General features: G+C 34.5%; 1 long non-coding RNA gene across 1 annotated transcript in view; it reads right to left on the minus strand.

Annotated features, from left to right (window-relative positions):
• Window positions 1–2,360: 2,360 nt before the first annotated feature.
• LOC108447776 overlaps window positions 2,361–20,807 on the minus strand; it is a 29,230-nt gene continuing 10,783 nt past the window's right edge. Inside the window, exons 2-3 of the long non-coding RNA XR_001863464.1 lie at window positions 3,826–4,049; window positions 2,361–3,401 (exon numbers count right to left, since the gene is read on the minus strand). This is a non-coding gene — a long non-coding RNA (uncharacterized LOC108447776). The remainder of the gene's footprint in view (window positions 3,402–3,825; window positions 4,050–20,807) is intronic.

A 20,807-nucleotide genomic window follows, 5' to 3' on the forward strand; every position in this document is an offset into this window, starting at 1 on the left:
CCTTGGAGAGGTGCTCATTCTTTCCGGGATCTGTGTGGGTTGTCCAAGTCCTGAACTCTTCTTGAGCAGCTCCATGCTGGTTCTGGTGCTCCCTTCCTTCTTTGTACAAGGGTCTGCTTCTTCTTTTATTTGCACAATTTTTTAACACTTTCTTCTTCCCTGGTTGCTAGCTTACAGTTTGAAAGTAGAACACTGACTTTCCCAGACTCGACATAAAGGGGTAGTACTTGTTCTACAATAACTACTGAGTTTGGTCAGACCTTTGAGATATGTATAGTGGTCACGGATTTACATAAAAACAAGTTAAGCGATAACAAGTTGGTCATTAGACAGTTGTTATCACAGCCAAAACAAGGGGAAACCTCTGCAGTCCCAGACAGGACAAGATAAATCCAGAAACTCCATGGTACAGGTTTAGTACAACTACCGTGGTCTAATGGCAAAACCATATTCCTTGCAATAATAGGGGACTGAATTCCCCACATGAAACAGATGGAAGTAGCTTTGTCCTTATGCATGGAGACACATCCAGTTTACTAGCATAAATGAAATAATTTTTAGCCCTTCTTGGTCCATCACCATAATAAAAAAAAAATTAGTTTTCTGGTTATAGCAGGTGGGATTGTCCACTGTCGTAAATAATATTAAGACACACACTGAGCAGGCTAATATGCAAGGTTTTTAATCCCTTTGAAGGGACATGCTTCTGTTTGCATCACAAGAATTTCTACACTTCCATCAAAAGTCCATCTAATGACATCCCCTCTTCAACAGTAGACAACACTTTCATGTTTTCAATAAACACTGTACTGTTTCTTTCTCTGTCTGTGTAGATTCAGTCTTTATTTTACAAATACCGCAGCCTTTCCCAACACAGGGATGCAGAGGAGAATTCTGCACATTATCTCTAACAAAAGACCTGAAGAATTAGAAAATAAAATGTCTGATAGGCATTGGTTTTGATTCTGCCCCCTAGCAAAGAGTGGTCATATGTGGTGTCTAAAAGCTAAAGAAATACAGAAATCTCATTGTATTCCATTTTCAGGTAAAGCCACATCTCAGAATAACGTGTGGCACAGACAGTATCTGAGAAGCGCTTCAAAGCATGCTTCTAAACCTGATTACTTTAAAAGTGGATGGCCAGTTTTAGTTGATTCTGCAGAGTTTGTTGCAATTTGGGTAGGAAAATTTTCTCCTTCACATTTTGGAAAGGATTAAAATAAATAGTACGAATTAAAAATAAAAATATTGAATGAACAAAAGGTCATTTACAAATTGGGGATTTTTGTCATTCTCTTATCCATTTCTGAGGCATTCTGTGCCAACATAGAATAAAAAGGAAACAACATAGGATAAAAAGGAAACAACATAGAATAAAAACAGTTTTTTTAGATTCAGATAGTTCAAAATAATTACAGTAAGAAATAGTTAATAGTGCAAATATTTCTGCTAATATGTGTAGGAGTTTTATTATTAGTTTTGAATTCAAAAAGGTTATAATCAACAAATGTAAAATTTTTAATCTAAGGAATCATCCCCAGAATGAATAGTTCCATGTGAGTCAGTCCCCGGAAACATGTCATACTGTAGTGTTAGGTACATTGTGACCAGCAAATACCAGAGATTGAATCAAAGTGGCAAATATTTTAACTTTTTCAAATGCTGAAAACTGCATTGATGAAGGGTAATAAAAGCATTCTTATTTACTGAGGAGAAAATAATATAAACCTTAGAAAGTTTTGTTCATCCTCAACAAAATATCAAAATATGATGAAGAATAAATGTGGTCTGTTGAAAGATTTAAACAAGAAAAACTGCCTGTCAATATCGTTTGAGAAAAATGTGCTGGGAAAGGGGAGGGTTTGAGGAATTTTCATAATACAGGCTTTTCTAAAGTCACTGTTTAAGAACCTAGTAATGACTAAGAGTAAATGAAAAGAAATATCTAAAGATTTTGAGAATCTTCTGAAAATATGAATGAAAAATGTCAGAATTTACTGGACATTAATTAGGGTTGTAATTTGAACCAATATTCAAAAATTTTGAGATTATCTAATAGTTTTGGAAACTAGTCATTTATTAAACATTTCTTCTTTCTGTGATTCTGTTTTTTCTCACTTTTTTTCTGCTCTGCAGAATTCCTTGAATATGATGAGAAGTCTAGTAACACCAAAGCTTTTATTCTGTTGTAAAGTAACATGGGCAGCACAAAGACAGAGACCATTAACCAGAATTAAGGATTGATTACAAAATGCTTCTGTAAGCATTACTCAAAGCAAAACATTTTGGTGCTTCTCCAGCTCTGGTAAATGGCTGTGAGAGGGGAAAAAAGCAGAATGGATGGCAACACTATGGCATGAATACAAGCACAGGAGTGCCATGGAGATATCACTTTCCATTGTTTGGCATGATTTACATCCCCACACTGCCATGGTATCTCTGTGACACCCATCAGTAATGCTGGAACACTGAAAAGATCTCCCAAACTGCAGTGAGGAATTTGTTTCTTTTCTTGGAATACATTCTCTGTGAGCAACCTTATTGTTATGATTTCATTTAGTTTCCAGAGATTTATGCTGACTATAAAATGAACCAAATGCCTTTGTGTGTCAGTGTCTGTTACATACTTTATGAGTCTTTATAGAGTGATAGGTATTGCATATTTCAACCAGAGGAAACAAAATAATCATTAGAATTTGAGACACAAAGATGTAACATGTGAACAACTAATTAGCAATTAATTTTTTAATGGATTTTTTCCTAAGTTCTTTTTTTGTACAAAAGAAGTTGCTTTCAGACATTAAAAGTTAAGGACGAAATTTTAATTTAAAAGGAAACTTATTTAGCTAAGGTTTCTAGTTTATTATATATTTAAATAAAATGGTACGGTATTTGTTAGAGCCAATCTTTGTGGCTAGGTGAGTCAACAGCCAGAAATTTGCTTACTTACTATGGATAACTGCGAAGAAAACCCTTTTATTTTCTTGCAAGATAGGATTGACCTAAGACAAGGAATGATAAAAATGAGTTAATATAATTGGAAAGAGAAAATGCATTCATTTTGATAACTGAAAATCATTTTGAAAGTGAGAAAAATTATTTAAAAACACTCTGTGAAATTCCAGTGAGGAAAACGATTCAGATTTCACTTTTTCCCCCATTGTAGACACTTAGTTTGTAGCTCAAAATTCAGCTGTGGTCAGTGATAGACATAATACTATCTCTGAGAGTTGGATAGGTCTCTGTACATTTGCAGCATTCTTTATGTACTTTTAATAGTATCTGCTACTTTAAAATGTAGCCAGTGAAATATATATGTTTTTTTATAGAAGAAATGTGAGGATAGGGTTGGTAAAAGAGGCAAAGAAGGCAGCTTGCTGAGTCTCTGGGATGCTAAAGCCCTGAAAGGTAAGAACAAAAATATGTAGATTGAAGTACAACAATCTGATGGTGAGATTTATATGTAACAAAGAGATGCAAACTAGAAGGAGCAAAGGAACCACAGAGAGTTCCTTACATCCCATAGGGACATAGCCCATATTTAATTTGCAGACAGGCCAGAGAATGGGAAACTGAGGGAACTTTGAAGTTTCACACTTGCTGGATGCTTTAAAAAGCATAAAACTTAGTAGAGAGCAGATTATGCAGATACTAAGGGTATTAATATGCATATATATACACATATGTTTTCTTTGGTTCTAGTTTGCATGTCTATTACCACATTATATACATAAATATATATTTATAATGTAATTTGTTTATGAAAGCTCCATGTGTATAAAAATATATAAATTGATAAATAAATTAAAGGTTTGTGTACTTTACATCAATAACTTCTTCTTTTGTTGTATCTGTGTTAGCTTGAAAAAGACCACATATTTGGCTCATCTGATTGCTCATCCTGAATATAGATAATGTTGCAGAGGATCTTCTGTTCTAATGTACTACGTAAATAAGAACTTCTTCTATGCTGGGATGGCAGCAGGAGTGCAACTTCTCTGCAGAAAAACTCCCAATATTTTTTCTGCTGGTGTCAGCTCCTTTAAAACCTATAGGAAACAAAAAGTAACCATTTTCTCAGAGTATCAGGCCAATCTCAAACTACTATTTTCTAAAGTAATGTGCTTCTTATTTTCCAAAATAAAAGTGACATAGTTGTTACTGAGAAAAAAAAAAAAAAAGATCAATACAGGCAGATATGAAACAGCTATTGTTGAATCAAAAGATTATAATATCTTTCACTGTTCAATAACGGAAGGATATTAAAAAAGGAAATTTCAGGAAGGATGGGCCTTTAGGTGGAGCAGTGCTTCAAACATTCAGATGAAAACACATTTTGAGTTGGCTAAACTCTGCTCATTTAAGTACTGGTTTGTGAATGCAAACTCAGTAGTGTTTGCAATTGTTGCCAAATTAGTTGTGTGCTTAAAACACAAGAAAATTCTGTCTTTGCAGGAGTCAGTATGCAATTGCTGTAAAGAGCAGTAAATAATAAGAGTTAAATTCCATTCCCAGAGAAGTAAATACATGTTTAATAAATTGCTATTAGCAGCAAACAGCCACCCCAGTAGAAATCCTTCTGCTGATATCCCTGAGAGTTCAAGTAGAACTCTCTCAATTAGAGTTGTCACGTTACCACATAATTTTTCTAGTCATACATAAGAGATTTCTAGGAAGACTATCTAGTCTTCTGAGGTTTGCTTTTAATTTTTAAGGGGAAAAAGTCAGGATTAATTCCACAGATTTGCACATGTGCAGCAATTAAAGGTTAAGATCATTAGTGTCATTGACACTGTGGAAGCTGGAGTTAAGGATATTAACACTGAGGAAGAAGATTAACATCTTGCTGCTAAATGCTATTTACTTCTGATTTCTTGTTCTTGCTTTACACACTTTGCTTTTTGTTTGAGATGGTGAACTTTACAATCATGATGCATTTAGTCATTGTCAGGACACATTAAGAACTGGCTGCTCCTAGAAGAGAGGGAGCCGAGAATCCAGAGTGATCCCAGGGAATCCAGTGCCCTCACTGGCGGACTGACTGTCCCTCAGGTCTGACCAGAGCGGATAGAGCTGTGGCTATGATGGGGTCTTATCAACAGCTCCAGGCATGGCAAGTGACATACCAGGTCCCATCAATGAGCAGGACACCAGGATAGGGCTGGAGGCTTGGCTGCAGCCAGGGTCTGAGTCCTAGGCAGGGGAAAGGGACATAGATGGCACTTAGCCCAGGCACTCCTACTGCATCACTGGGGCAGGGGACCAGCTTGAGCTGAAATGGGGCTCCTAGTGGAGGGGTAGAGGAGGTCTCAGAGGTTTCTGGGCAGGGACAGTAAGGGCTGGTATCTCTCCCAGGGCCCTGACAATACTCCTCAAAGGGATGGGCTCACCTCTTCTTCTATTTAAAATACGAGTTTCCTTCTAACCACTCCAGGGTGGAGGAAATTTGCCATTCTTATTCCAAAACTAGACAGCATTTGCTATGAGCAGGTCATACAGATAGATCAACTACTGACAGGAGTGGTACAGAGCAATTGCAGTTACACCCAGGTTCTTCTGTCCTTCCTTTCTTTATTTTTACCTGGACACTTACTCTGAGTGTGAGAAGACCAGACAGTTATGAATAGAAGTTTATGATTTCCAGTTCTTCACCATCACTGAAAATCAGAGCCTGTATTTTGTGACAGAAGTGTCTGTGAATATGTAACATAAATGGGAGTTGAACTGAGCATGAAGAACAAAGGCATCACTGCAGAACCAGGAAGAACCTTGCATTTTGCTTTATGAATTTAAACCTTTTTGCCTACAGAGGTTTAGGTACACAAGAAAATATTGACATAGGAGTATAATTTGAACTGCACGTAATCCACTGTAGAAGCAGATTACGCCAAATTGTAAATAAAGATACTTGTCCTTGAGAAAGCGTGTTCACATTGGGAATTGTATTGCAAAGCTAATAGTACTGATTTGATACAGTTGAAGTCATTGTTTAGACTACAGCTCAAGCAACTACTTTAGTGAATATCCTGATGTAGAAAAGCCCTTCATGAAGCACAGTTTAGGAATGAAAATAAACAGGACAAAACCAAAATTAAAATAAAGTATATCAGAAATAAACTTGCAGTGATACAGCATAATAGTTGCATAGAGATTTTCTATGTTCTGAGCTGCATTTTCTTTGCCAAGCAGACCAGACAGCACAGCACAGCAGCTGGCAAAGCACTGAGAAACTGGTATGTTAGCTCAGAGCAATATTGTTGTAAGACTTGGTCAGCTTGGACAATGGGTACAATGAAATATAAATTCATAAATATAAGCCCATGTGGACATTTACACTCAGTTGCACCAGGACTATTGCTAGTAGCAGTGAACTCAAGAACACAAGAAGGGGCAGAAAACCCTATAAATATTTAGAGACACTTGCATGGAAATATCTCCTGCTCTCCTATTCTAAAAGCACAATTTTCTCCCTCACTCATAACCATTCCAGTATATGAAAGACAATGCAAAGGTGACATATCTGTAGTATACTTGCTAGAATATTACCTCTTTTTAGACATGTTTAACATCTATGTGGGGATTATGTAATATTCAGCATTTACACTAAAGAAGCCAGGGCTGTAGTATGAAAGTTGAGGGTAGGAAGAAGGTTTCTCTGTTTTCTCCCCTACTTCTCCATGTAGATTTTGAATCCCACTGGATTATATTTGTGGGATTCTCCCCTGATACTGTATACATGACTTGAAAATTAATATACTCTCACACCTTCAAAATGTCATCTAGGTTGCAGAAAGATGACTAAAACAGTTGTAATAATTGTTAGTGTTTTTAAAGATAAAATTATGAGATAGTAAAACATCAGTGGATATCTATAAAACACCAGGAAAACATGGGGGAGCAGAAAAGGAGAGGAAGCTTTCTGCTTCTCCACAGTATATTGTGTCACAAAAGACAAAGCTCTCAGATGAACTTTCAAAGGCTGTACCATTACATAAAATTGCAAGGTCTCTGCTAGAAGCTAATTTTGACACCTGCAAATGTTGGTGAGAGGAGACAGACACAAACTAACAAGCACATACATAACTAAGCAAAGATTTTGTTTGTTTTTTTTTTTTTTATTTGAGCTAAACTTTAGAGGACTTTGTACGGTAATATCACTGTAAACCACCAGTAATCAATGGAGTTACTTCAGCATAAAATTGCTGCAAAATCAGAATTGAGAACAAGGTGTTTATAGACCATTAATTTATAAAAAACCAACCATCTCCTCTTTTAGGTGTGAAATGTTTACCTGAAAGCTGTCTGAAATTTTGCCAACTATTTGAGTCATTTAACATACACTTTTTAAAAATACACACCTACAGGATTCAAGTAGCTCTGAGATCTGCACAAGAGAGCTGCACTACTTATGTGAGGGTGGCAGGCTGACATTGATATGGCTCAGGAAGGACTGATCCTTTCAGAAACATCAGTATTTCAAAGTCCCCACCTTAATCACCACACACACATACACCAAAAACCACATTTTCTCCTCTCTGTGCTATTTCCAGACTAAAAAAAATGTATGAATTTACCAAAGTGACCCAGAGTAACACCCCAGATGGTTGGGGTCAATACATAGAGAAAAACTGAGTGGGCTTTCTATGTGCACGAACTTAATGAAACTTCATTCTGCATTCACTTCAATTATTTTCACAACAGAAATAAATCAGGCTAAGTTTTGCAGAAAAAAAATTGAGGCCTGCCAACATTCTACTGAAAATTACTTCTTTATGTCTCTAAGGAATCAACTTATATTTTTTGTTCTTAAAGCAACAAATGGAATTGTGTCAAATTGGCAGCTTTCCTAGGTTCATTCTTAATTTTTACTTTGAGATTCTTTCATGTCACAAAAATTTTGGCCTCCCTTCTTAGGGCCTTACATTTACCTGTAGGAACGTATTTTACAAGCATTCTGCAGCGTGGCTTGAGGAACCCTTTTCCCCTTCACGGCCATTGCAAGTGGCAGAGTAAAGAGACTAGTATTGAACCTGTGACCTGAATGATAAAGTCTTATTTTCATAGTAAGTAAAAAAGTTTTAGAGAGACATAGAACAAGGCTTTAAATATTTAGTGTTCTTAGGGATCATTCTGAGTGTAATTTTTATATTACAAAGGCTCTTACATATGATTATTCTACACTGATCATAAGTACGAAAAAAGTAATTCATGTCAGACAGAATTATAGAATTCAATGCTTTGTTTAATGTCTAAATAGACACAGTAGGGGAGATGAAAAAAAAATACAGAGAGAGGCAAAATGACTGAATAAAACAATATGTAAAAAATATATGGAATAGTAAGTCTTAGAATTGCTGAGGTCTTACTGTAATATCCTGCCAAATATTCTTTCAATACAGCTTTAATAATATGTGCATTTATAGCTCTCTACAGTGGCTCATACTTACTTTCCTATTTACCTCAAGATTCTCTGTAGTTTTCTTACTCAAAGAGCAATGACAACCTTCTACATTGACACAAATTTAAATTTGACCATTTAAAAGTTGACAAAACACCTGCATTTTGTAAAATGAAACATATCCTTTTTATCTATCAAGATTTCTTTTTTCTAAATTTTCAGTAGTAATCCAGATGAGGTAAACAAAGGAAAACCAGAAAATATTTCTTAGTTATATTTTCTATTTAAATGCATGTGTTAATAGCAACAGTATAGTCAAAGGTGATTGAAAAGGTGTGATGGTAAGGGATATGGTTTAATGGCGGACTTAGTAGCGTTAGGTTTATAATTGGACTTAAAGATCTTTTCCAGCTGGAATGACTTTATGAAAATGTCCTAATGTCTTTGAAAAGCTTACTGTTACAAAACAGGTCAATCTAGCTTTCTTTTAATATTTCAGAATTTAATTGTCGAGGGAAATAACATTTTTCAGAACAACTTCTAGAAGAGTAGGTTGTGCCTAGCTTATTGAGGGGATATGTTTTATATAGCTGGTGAATGACTATAAATTAGGACAAAAGAAAATCTGGACCAGTATTAAAGCTGTGGCAGACAACATGCTGTTGTTACTGTTCCACAGACTTTTGAAAAAAACTGTACAAATAATCCTGTGCTTCTAATAAAGTACCAAGTATCAGTTGTTGCATCCATATTCCTGAAGACCAATTGATTTGTGTTTCCTCTTTGTGTTCCTTCATGCCCTGCTCTCACACAATATTGGCCAATAGCAATAGCTCCTTTTGCTGTATTTTTTGAGCAATAGATGTCATAGCTAAAATTTTAAAATTCCTTTAAAGTATAAACAATGCCTGGCCATGACAAGCTAAGATGATTTTGAAGATGACTCCATTTAGTCAGCAACTTGTTGCATCTGGTTTGATTTGTTTAATACCAGCCTCATACAGTCTAGGCTAAGAATGGTTTTTTTTCTGGAAGACATCTCAGTGCATACTGCAATACATCAAACAGTTGAATACAGATTTTTATATCTACTGTTAATTCAGACGAGAATTAACAAATTCTTAGATTCCTTATTTCCTTATTGTTTTCTGGGCTACTGAGTTTTTATTTGTTGATAACTGTTGCAGAATTTTACTGTGTATTTCCTTACACTTCTTTTTTTATGTTTTCAGGGTACAAAATTTTCTGTCATCCAAAAGGACTTTCTCTTTTGTTACTGCTAAACTAATACTCCTTTTAATCTGCTGAAACAAATAAATCAGCTAGGACTATTAATTTTGACAAGTAATTTTTTGCATTATGCTAAATATAATATAAAACTTTTTATGTATGTTTAAGTATTGTGTAAAATTCTTAGATTGCTTTCGTACAAGAGAATGTAGCTTGAGTTGTGAATGAGAACAAGCAGCAGATAATCCTCTGTGTGTGTCTGATGTGGGGAAAGACAGGTGTCTGAACCCAAGCATTTGAGCTCTCAAGAAGGCTGTTGTTTGCTAGCTGAAACCAGAAAGGGTTTGCTGTAAATTGTGACAGTGACTCGTTTAAACCAAAATGGTACCTACTTAAGCAGACATGAGATGGAAGCATTGAATAGGAGATGGAGCAGGATTGTTCTTCTTCACTCAGACTTTTGGCTAGAAGACTGAGGGACTGAAAAAAATGGAGTCCTACAGGTACAACTGATCCTAAGAAGATGCAGAAGATTTGCCTTTGGTGAAGGCACCTTGACTGTCTTTAATCACTTCCCTTCCTTCCATAAGATTTGATATGTCTTTCAGGAAGATTGGTCCATGATCTTACTTGGAATGGATTTGAGGCTGATTGGTCAGCAGTTCTCAGAGTCCATTCTGGCTTTTTAAAAACAGGTGTGATATTTCCTTTTCTTTCCAGTCTCTGGGGACACCACCCAATTGCCACAACTTTTCAAATAAAATAGAGATTGGATGGACAGCAACACTGGCCAGTTCCTTCCGGACCCATCTCCTTGGGTCCCATGGGACCACTGGGAATTTTTGAAAAGGAGAGGTGCTAGCAAAAATAAAAGCCAGTGTCAGTCAGATGGACTTCTGTGTTCTGTGATTGCTGATATCATTTCTCATCTTTTTTTCAGATCAAAACACATGCAAGTGTGATTCATCTAGGAAGGAGAATTACTTAAAAAGAGGAAACAAATTGGATTTGAAATTTTATCATTTCAACATGCCTGTTGGAAATAGCTCTTCAAATAAAGAAATAAAGTAATTTACTTTTAAATAAGAATGAATTTTGGACTGCAATTTTTACATTTTCTGTATTTTTTTACCCATAGTTGTCAAATATTTTATGACAGGAAAAATGTTTGAGTTTTTTAAAGAATTTTTCTGGTTTTTCTCTGCACATTTGAAAGCATTTGGATATAACCCTTTTCATTGCATCACTTCCTAGAGTATGACTTAAACTTTTTTCAGATCTTTCCAAAGACTGCTGTTGAAACCTCTAGTCTATCCATTCTACGGCCAGTGAAAAAGTCCTGTAAATATCAACTGTTAAGTAGGTGACCCTTTATAACATATTTAAGGATTTAAAATACCAGTAGGTCTGACTACTTGGAAGAGGAGACTACTGTCTATCAGAAATGGGATTATAAACAAAATAGTCGATTACAAAATTCAAGTTGATTAGGTTGCTTTAATCTTATAACTTTAGCCTAGACATGATCCATTCAATTGAGTCTTTTAGATGCTGTGTATAAATACTTTCTTTTGATATCCAAAAGGATTTTTTTTTGTTCCCTGAGGTTTTATAAAAATACATGGATGAATCACATTTAAATAAAATAATCCTGGGTTTTTTCCAGACTTTGTTCACTATTTCTAAAATGATTTTTCTGGCTTTACAGCTTTCTAGTTAATACTAAAATTTATAAAATATGATTAGTAACTCTGGCCCAAAGAAGCCAGAGCATTGAGCAATATCGTGTGTCCACTGTATCTTTATGAGCTATATCTTTCCACAAGCTTGGCTTTTGAGTTTGAGCCTGATCCTAAAAATCTTTGAGTGGTTTGTGGTATGTTGTGCTTCAAGGCTGAATTCTTATTGTTCACACATAAGTGTATTAAGAAGATGTATAAATTCCTTAGTGACTTTCTGGCTTGCTGATGTTTCTCAGGCTGCAGTCTTGTTGCAATTACCCAAGAGAGAATTTCTTGCATAGGAAAACTCTGAAAAATGTAGGTTTTTGTCAGACACTTCTTCACAAGTCAGGGATCTGTGCCTGGATGAGTGTTTGCCACTTCTTAATACTAGGATACACCATTTTTTTTTCAGTCACAGAGTTTGGTCAAGTTCCTTTGAAAACAAGAACACTCTACTAATATTAATGGAAACAGCATATAAGGCCCTAGACCGTTTTATCTTGGGACACATCCAAGCTCACCAGCCCCTGTGCTTGGAAGTTATTAATAATGACAGCACAGTAATAACATATCTTAGGAAATGTTACAACTAAAGGAAAAAAATACTATCTGTGTATGATATTTTCTATTATGAAAACTCACACTGTTTTCTTTAGTTGTGGATGTCATGTTAAAAATATCACTTCATTACTGTGCTTCTCAGTGCATCTGAGGCCATAGTTTTCAAATGTAAATATTATATTCATTGAATATAAAATAAGTATCAAAACTAGATTTTTAAAAGACAAACTGTACTTGCATCTGTGCTTGAATTCCCTTTTTCATGCAAAGAAAGTGCAATTAAGTATGTGCCATTGTGAAAAGTATGTGGCAATGTGATTGCAATCATCACAAAGGATGTCTTTTCTGCTTTTTTTTTCCCTCTCTTTTGGGCAGGTACATTTTTTTCAGGATTTTTAGTTGGTTGATTCTTTCTTTTGTTTCTTGAAAAAGAGCAGAATTTCCTTGGTCATAAAATATATTTAAAAAACCTTGTGATCACACTAAAAAGGCAAACATCTATCAATGGAATTATTTCTGATAATGTATAACAATTTGAAATATTTTTTCCCCCTAGAACAGGTTCTGCCTTGACCTTTTTACTTGATCCTTAGAAAAAGGGGCTTTTAGATGAGAAGCTACTAAGGAATAAGTACTATAATTCAAATTTCAGCCTTGATTTTTTTTTTTTTTTAATGTTTATACATCTCTCTTTGTTTAGAACAAGACAAGGAATATTTTTTTAAATATTTTATGTTTTGTCTCCATTGAGTGCTCTGTGATGGCTAAAAAATCTACATACCATATAACTTTTTGTACCATTTGCTTTCCAAATATTAAACTAGTTTTGCAAGGGCTTGTAGATAAAATTCAATGTCACTCTCCACCTTGCAGGAAGTAGTTGCTACAGTCATTCAAGGATATATTATCTGACTACCAGGTCTGATGAAATTTCTTTAAATGTCACATATACTAGATGTCAGCTGTCTCTGGTTCATGTCAGGTAGAACAGAAGTATGAGCTGAAAACTGGCTTTTCTCATTCTAACACAAAATCTTAATGTCTTAGAATGCTCTTTCAACAGAAGAAACATAAGAAGCCTTTGAAATGCTTGTGTAAGGCTTTGTAACTTGTTTGCTTTCTCTTAGCCTGCTTGTGATCTAAAACTTAGGAGGCCAATATAAAAGTCCTGATCAAAGTTCCTTGTTTTCCCTTGAGGAGAAGTGACAATTCACATAACCGCACCCTACAGCTTTGATGGAGGGAGGATCTTATTTAGGCTATTAACACACAGGTTAATCTTACACCCACTGAGCAACAGGGTGGATAAAATATCTTAGAAGTTATTTTTTTCCTCTTAAGCTGGTGACAAGACAATCATGCTGGCATGAAAAAGGAAACAGGAAGGGAACAGAAACAACCTGGTGTGATGAGAGTAATTGCATGAAGGGAATTAGCAGTGAGAAATAACACCATTTGATTTGATGCTTCAGAAAAAACCTCAGAGAAAAATGAAATTAAGCATGAACATGTAATGCACAAAAGAAGAATAAAAAAAGTATAGTCTGGTGTCAGTTTGACTCACTGAAAGAATGCAGTATTTTTAAGAATCCGTGTTGCTTGTGAATCAGATTGCCAATTCCACAGCTAGCACAGGATACTGAAGTGGATACAGTCCTGTTCTATGTCCTACTCTAAAAAACAAACTACTTTGTCATGGCTACTATGGTATGTACACACATAATAGTTCTATAATACAGACACTTGCTAATGATCTCCTAGTGAGACATAGAGTCCTGAAGCAGATTCTTTCATTGAACAACCATTCTAGTATCTGTCTCCAGTTATCAATCTAGGCTGAAGAATAATTTGTGAAAGCTTTTCTCCTTGATTCCCTATTCACAAGGATTTTTTTTAATCTTTATGAAAGTTCCTGCCTGTTACTTGCCAAAGTAAACATATTTGGAACTGAATTGCAAAGCGTTGCTATTTTATTCTCTTATCAATTGAGCACTTCTTTATTAATACGAGAGCAACAATTTGTGGTAATTTAAAATCTGCAAATCTCTGTTTACATGCTACATGCATCTCCAGGAGAACAACAAAATTGTTTATTGATGCTATTTAAGCTGGAAATATGTAATGACAAGTGCTATAAATACAAGAAATAATATGTTAATAAAATTATTCAGCATGCGGGTATATAATGATTATACAGTGAAAAATTTTCTTTGCTCTTTTAGAATAAAGGAACTAGAAAAAATGCAATAAAAAAGTAATATTAGAAAGCCTAAAATTGTTTGATAATTATATTATTAAGCAAGTTATCTAAGGTTTCATAGATTTTTTCGTGAGATTAAGGGTCTTAAACTGTGCTGAGAAAACCCCCCAGAAAAAAGTTTTCAAGAAATCGTGTCAAAAAGTATATTCCTTACTCAATCTCTTGCCCTCCTTATGCAAATGTGTTTACACTTGTCCACTGTTAAGCTTAAAACACAGGAAACAAAGCTTAACAATGTAAAAGAATTGATAAATACAATGGATGCGCTCAGAAAAGAGTTCTGTTCTCAATGTTAAAAAGAATACAGTTTGTACACGTAAGAACTTTAAAAAACTGGAACTGGTCCCTACTGATACAAATCACTGTTCAACATCTCTTATTGAGCCAACTCCCTAGACTAAGAGTTGTGAAGATATTTCAGCTACTTCAGTAGTTCAGAAAGTTCATTCAATAATAGATCCCTGCTAAGTTTGGGGACATTCCTTTAAATGTACACTCTCAAAACTGAGCCAAGGTGTACAACTGGCTTTTTTTTTTCTAGGAATAAAAACTCCTGAAAATCTCCTCAGTCAAGTTTTGGTGTTTTCCCCAAAACTTCTTGACTTAATTGAAACTCCTTGGTGTAAAGAATTGGCTGCTACAGTGAAGAAATCCCCTGTAGCCTGGCCCAGTTTTACTGATATTTAATGAACAACATTTAAATGTAATGTAAATGTGTGTATTTTCAATCATTTCAGTAATGCATACGCATACTTCCTCTTGAAGGCTGTGCAAAGTGCTCTGCTTAATGGGGATTTATAATTACCCTTTTGGAGTATTGGTCCATGTCTTATTTTTCAACAGAACATTCCTTAACACCAAAGTTGTTTCATTATAGAATTGGTGTTGTAAATCCATGTAAGGGATGAACAGTCAATGAAAAATAGCTGCTGTGCATTTGCAGCTATTGTTTCAAACAAAATTATAGGGGAATCTGAAGCCAATGGATGTCTTTGTATAGCATCTGCACATTTTTGTTTGAGATCTGACAACTAACTAGCTACCTAAGAGAACCCAATACTATTCTGTAGTCAGCAGCTGTTGAAAAATAGCCATTATGTTCTATCATGTGGGAAATTTGTGTACTTAAGGACAGTTTCCAAGGTAGCTTTCACACAAAAGTCATTAGCCAGCAAGTCCCCAACCATGGATTTCTGTGATAGAATGCAGCTTTTCTGAAGAAGCCGTTATGCCCTATTGGGCCAATAATTTGCATTTTTACCAGGGTCTAAATAGGTATTTCTCTGACAGACTGGAGCTGTTATGGCTTACTAGGTCAATAACGTATTTTGTAAATACTCCCTAAATAGTAATTTACATAATTTGTATATTTAAAACTCTGTAATTGAGTATCTACACGACAGACCATAATGTCTCCATTAGAACTACTATGATCTATTTTCATGTTGCTTGGGGAAAAAAAAGAGATGAAAAAGAGTAAATTATAATATTAATGAATCCATATACAGATATAAAAAATATTGGAAAATTGAATTCACTAAAGACTTGTATTTTTCAAGATCTTTTCAAGATCTGTTCTCTTTGATTTACTGTACTGTAATAGCACTGTATATTAATTAACTCTCATTGTCTGTTTTTTGTTGGATGGAAAACACATTCTTTGGTAGGTCAAGGGTCAAGGAACACATGAAAAAGATACTTTTGTCCAATAGACCCATTTTACTTGTTGCTTTGGCTACCATTATGAAATATTTTTTTAAAAAGTTCTCTAAAATAGATGTAGAATTAACCAGCAGACTGTTATGCCTGAGTCGATCTCATCTTTTGCTTTCTTGACAATTTGGCTTCTAATCCATGTTATTATCTAAAATACCTCTACAGTCAGAGAAATGAATGCAGGCATCCTTGAAGGTAGTTCACACTATCTCTTTTGGGCTGTCCCAATAAAGATGATGACTTATTCTCAAGACATATACATAGTTTGTTCTCTCTTTGATTGTAGAATGACCCCAACTGCCACTTTAGAGACGAGACCTACTCTTTAGCTGGCTACCACTAAGTGATATTAAGCCTGTCCTTACAGAAACCCATTAGGTGAACATATGTCCTAATCTTGTATGATTTAGGTCAAGAAGAAAACAATTGGGTAATTTTCACAGGAAATTTCAATACTTTTTCCTCTACTATTACTTGAAAAGTCCTTAGGGCCATATTGCAGTTACCATGAAAACTCTGACATAATATTTTTTTCTATAAATAAATCAAAAACCTTATACAAAACCTTGTTAGCCACTTTTTTCTGCAAAATATTTAAATTTTTATTACTCATTTTAGTTGCATAGAGGAAGAAATTATATATTTAACATTAAATTCCTTTCAAAGATTGAAACAATCTCAAAAGTACATGCTATTTCAAACTGTCACTTTCTCTCTTCAAGCATTTACAAACAGTTCAGTAAAAACTTTGAAGATGTAGGCTGATGTAGATTGGTGACAAGTGTCACGTGGGCTTTTTGGATTTAATAGCTTCTGCCACAAAAAGGAGTTTCAATTCAAATTCAATGGAAGTATAAAATTCAAATTGAACAGTCATTGTAAGTCAGCTAAGCAGTTCAGCATCTGTTTTTTAGCTGATGTATGAGTAATTCAGATTCAAACTAAGGATTCATGGTGTTAATACTGCTCATGAAAGATAAATCCATTCTCCATGAAGAAGGTCAGCACAAACTCTAATTATCCTTCAATATGAGATTAAGCAAATCTTAAATAAAATATAAATCTTCTTTGGGTTTCCGTATAGACAATAGTTTCACCTTCAAAACTGGGTGGAAAAAAAATCCGGAAAGGAATCACAGAATCACAGAATCTATGTTTGTTTGTAGTCACTTTCTCCATATCACTGAAACACATTGGGGCAAATTCTTTCCATCTCTGATTCCTATGTTTCAATGAATAAAAAGAGTGAATGCATTTCAGCCATTTCTTCTTTGAGAATGGAAAAGTAATTACAGGTTCATATTGCTCAGGTTCATATTGTATTTTTTGTCCTTTTTATGCATCAAAATAATTACAAAATTAAACTACTGAAAATTAACAATCACAATTATGCAGTGAAAAATTGTATTAGGACATGGCTGTGTCATTGGAGAAACATGCCCAGAGCAGTATTTTCTAGATTTTAGCTACTTTTTGTTTCTATTTTGGCAGAAAAAACCCAGACAATGTCTCATAAAACTGTCCAATTAGAACTTCCCTGGAGTGATAATCCAAAATGAAATATAAAGGTTGGTTAATGCTGAGCTTGCCGGAACTGTCATTGATGATAATAGATATGGGCAGCTCTGTCACATTTGAGGAAATAAGTGATTTTTGGTTCCTTCAGATTTTCTGTGGGAATATGCACTGGTGTGTTATGTGCTAGAATTTCCATTGACTATCTTAAACAGCTTACTTATAACTTGAAATCTTCGGAGATAAAGTTTGAACTCAGATTAACAAATAGTGATGTTGGAGGTATGCCAAACAAGAGACAGCTGATTGTGGATCGATCCAGTTAGAGAAGGTGCATTTGCAGATAATGCAAAAATGTGTGATTCCACACTGCTGATAGAGTTTTGTACTATACCAGCTGGCCTGTGCTGAGACTCTACTTCTCTTCAACCTGGCCAATGGGTAGGACTGTGTAGAATTTTTTACATGATAAATGAAAATGTTGGGTATCAAATAAAATTAAATAAAAGAAAGCCTATAATTCTGTCCCTTTTTCTTTGATTAAATTATAATATAAAAACTTATATGGATAAGTTTTAGTTTCTTTTTCAGAAACGTGAAGGAACTCTTAGCAATCTGTCTTTTATGAGATAGATTTATTCACTTGTGCAAATGGAAGTTTTAAGCAATGTATATATTTCTATATTCCAGTCATCAATTTATTTTCTCTCTTGTGCTTACTTTTACTGAAACAATCTTCTCTAGATGTCTCAAGAATCTGAAGTATTACCCTATCTTTTGTTTTTCTTCTACCTTCTGCTAACTACCACTTTCGCTGATCACAGTTTTCACCATTAAAGTATCTGGATCTTCTGTTATAGAAATAAATTTCATTATAATGATTAAAATATCTTACACCTTCCATCAAGAAATCTCCTTTTCTCCACTGAACTGGATTTGTTTAAAATACACAGATCAAAGAGATACATCTGATTTTAAAAACATGTGGAAACTTTTGAAAGTCTGTAATATGGAAGGTCTAATACATTCTTTTTAGAGAAAAGTTACAAAAAGTTAATCTCATGTCACCTGGATGCCAGAAAGAGATGCAGCCCAACTATGGGGCAAATTTAATCTTGATGGTTAAAGAATTTATGTATAAATACACTCCTTCTTAAAATGCTCCACAGAACATTCCTCTGCAGCTGTCATGAGTAGTATTCCTGATCCTAGCAAAGGCAATGAGTAAAACTTATTCTGGCAGCAAAGAGGTCTGCCTGGAAGTTTGCTTGCTTTATTTTGCAGCAGTAGTGCCATTTATCTTACAGCAAAGTTCCAGGCTATTTTAAAAGAGTAAGAAAAGAAAAGAAATAAGCCAGTCTTACTTTTCTTAGAATAATTGCATAGTAAGTCCAAAAAATACTTGCAGTTTTGTTACTTTTTATGTACAATCTGTATTTTCATGAGCGAGATTCTTTAGAGAATGGAACATGAAAAGACAAGTGGTGTTACTAAATATACATATATTCATGCTAGCAAAGCAAAGCAAAGTAATCAAAACTCCAGAATTAGTATGCTGCCTAAAATATCTAAAGAAAGGCAATAACTCAGTTAACTCTTCCCTTTAACAAAAGATCTCCTTTGGCACCTCTCATTATGTGAGTATAACTTCTCTCAGCTCTCTATTCTACATCGTCCCAAACAACTTTCCTGAACATTCTTATGTTTTTGTTTGGCACCTGGTGCTGTAAAATAATTTATATTAAATGAAAAAAAATACATAATAGAAGTCATTCAAATACCTCAAACCTTTGGGCTTTTTTTGAGTTGTGCTTAAGGAAGCAAAACATCTACTTGTAAATAATTGTACCAAACACAATATTCTTATACTCACCAAGAATTAATACTGCTTCTGAAGACTTAACATCTATCTAGCAGTCACACCATTGTTTTATGTTGGTCTTCAAAGGCTTAGAATTTGCCATAAGCAGCAATTTTGGTGTCTTACAATATGTGACATCAATTTGGGCAATTCATACGCAGCTAGCAAAAAAAACAGATGAGCAACTATAGTGGGTTGTGGAAGAAGAGAATTGTGAATGAAAGTAAATCAAGTCGGTAATTATGTAGGTTCCTGTATATCATATTTAAACTTCTAACTTAAGCGTGAAGTTCTCATGGCTTGAGTCCAGTAGTATTACACAGATACGATTTTTAACTCCTTATCAGTGTGTAATCATAACTAAGAAATGTTCTTCTACAGCCTTCACTTCAATGCCTCTGGGATGCAGAAATTTGAACAATCACAGTGACACCATATTTAATAGCTATTTTAAATGAGTTTTAAAATTTTCAGTCAAATGAATGCTTCAGCAGTGAATTATTTTTCCAGAACTTATTTTCTTAAGATAACATAATTTATGATAACTCTCTATGAAGAAATAACGTGAGCTTCTAACTTTCTAATGTTGTGCTCAGAATGTCTGAGTCCTTGCTCAGATGCAGTTGCAGAGGAAAGAAATTTCAAACTTAGAAACATCAAATACAAACCTTTATTTGGAACAATACTTCAATTTCTTATTCTTTGGCAGTAGCTTCTTATTGTTATTAAGATAGCCTTTTCCAAAGAGTAACTAAATGGTGGCAGAAAGAAATTCCATATTTATTGCTCCTTACTGTTTTCCTTGTAACTACAGTCTATGAGTTACACAAAAGCTATTCAATTTCCAGGTCTGGAAATTCATTTAAATGCAGTCAGGAATGGAAAAAACATGTCATATCTTTTATTCATGCTGTCTCCTTGTATGACTAGTCCTTGGAAAAAAAGTCACGATGCAAAAAAAAAAAAAAAAAAAAAAATTAATCGGAAAAAGAACATCCAGGACACTTTTGCTTTTAAAAAGTAGAAGTGTGATTCAAAGAGTTCAGTATCGATGCATACTTTACTCTCAAGCATTTGTGATTGTTCATTTCACTCTGAAAGTAGGGACTTTAATAGTGCTCTTTCAAATGACTACAACAGAATTCCTATTTCCTCACAAATTTAGCTTACCAGCATGACTTTTATTTCTTTCCCCTCAGTAATATTGGAGTCCTTTTTTAATTTACATCAATGCCTTTAAATTATCATTCAATAAAGTAACTAATTATTTTATAATGCTCTAGTTTTTCTCATGTTCAAATAGGTGGAGAACAATCCTGCCAAATGGAAAGTGATCACAGTGGTAATGGGTAAAAAGAAATGCATTTTCAAGGTTACCCTATAAATCCTTAGACAAATTTAGGGTGAGGGTTTTTTCAAATATTTTAAGTACGTAGGAATACAAATAAATGCTTTATAAAACACTGAGTAGCTCCTAGCATCTTTTCAATTTAATATCAATTGCTCGCTTTTGCTTTGAACAACTAACAGTTTTCTATATGC

The sequence above is a fragment of the Corvus brachyrhynchos genome, unplaced genomic scaffold (genome assembly GCF_000691975.1).
Source record: "Corvus brachyrhynchos isolate BGI_N302 unplaced genomic scaffold, ASM69197v1 scaffold23, whole genome shotgun sequence".
Lineage (NCBI taxonomy): Eukaryota > Metazoa > Chordata > Aves > Passeriformes > Corvidae > Corvus > Corvus brachyrhynchos.